Source organism: Colobus angolensis, unplaced genomic scaffold, assembly GCF_000951035.1.
Source record: "Colobus angolensis palliatus isolate OR3802 unplaced genomic scaffold, Cang.pa_1.0 Scaffold7, whole genome shotgun sequence".
Lineage (NCBI taxonomy): Eukaryota > Metazoa > Chordata > Mammalia > Primates > Cercopithecidae > Colobus > Colobus angolensis.
Genome location: NW_012120709.1, coordinates 25,693,308 through 25,694,382, shown reverse-complemented (window position 1 = coordinate 25,694,382; position 1,075 = coordinate 25,693,308).

Sequence of the window (1,075 nt, the reverse complement as noted above, 5' to 3'; positions counted from 1 at the left end):
CATCTCTACTAAAAATACAAAAATTAGCTGAATGTGGTGGCACATGCCTGTAATCCCAGCTACTCGGGAGACTGAGGCGCAAAAATCTCTTGAACCCAGGAAGTGGAGGTTGCAGTGAGCTGAGATTGCACCACGGCACTCCAGCATGGGCCACAGAGTGAGACTGTCTCAAAAAAAAAAAAAGAAAGAAAGAAAAACCTCCCAAACAGGCTTCTAGATGAGGAGGACAGGGACAGGAACCCCCGCTGCATTACAGCACAGGAGAAGGGGGTGGTGGAGGGAGAATAAATGAAAAACATGCTCAAGATTAGAAGAAGCTAGTCTGATGGTAGTGGGCTATCAGAACTTATTAACATTAGTCTCATGTCAAAGAAAAGAGTCAAACTCTGGAAAATATTTGAAGAGATTTATTCTGAGCCAAATATGAGTGACCAATGGCCCGTGACACAACTCTCAGGAGATCCTGAGAACAAGTGCTGAAGGTGAACAGGCTACAATTTGGCTTTTTGCATTTTTTGTTTTTTTTCAGACGGAATTTCACTCTTGTTGCCCAGGCTGGAGTGCAATGGCGCGATATCGGCTCCCTGCAACCTCCGCCTCCCAGGCTCAAGAGATTCTCCTGCCTCAGCCTCCCAAGTAGTTGGGATTACAGGCACCCACCGAAATGCTCGGCTAATTTTTTGTATTTGTAGTAGAGACAGGGCTTCACCATGTTCGTCAGGCTGGTCTTGAACTCCGGACCTCAGGTGATCCACCTGCCTTGGCTTCCAAAGTGCTGGGATGACAGGCGTGAGCCACTGCGCCGGCTTGCTTTATACATTTTAAGAAACATAAGACATCAATCAATATATGTAAGATGTACGTTGGTTCAGTCTAGAAAGGCAGGACAACTGGAAGTGAGGAAGTGGGTAAGGGAATTAGGGTTAGAGTTAGGTTCCAGGTCATAAGTGAATTCAGAGGTTTTCCAATTGACAATTGCTTGAAAGAGTTATTATCTAAAGATCTGGAATCAATAGAAAGGAATGTCTGGGTCACAATAAGGGGTTGCAGAGACCAAGGTTTTTTTTTTTTTTTT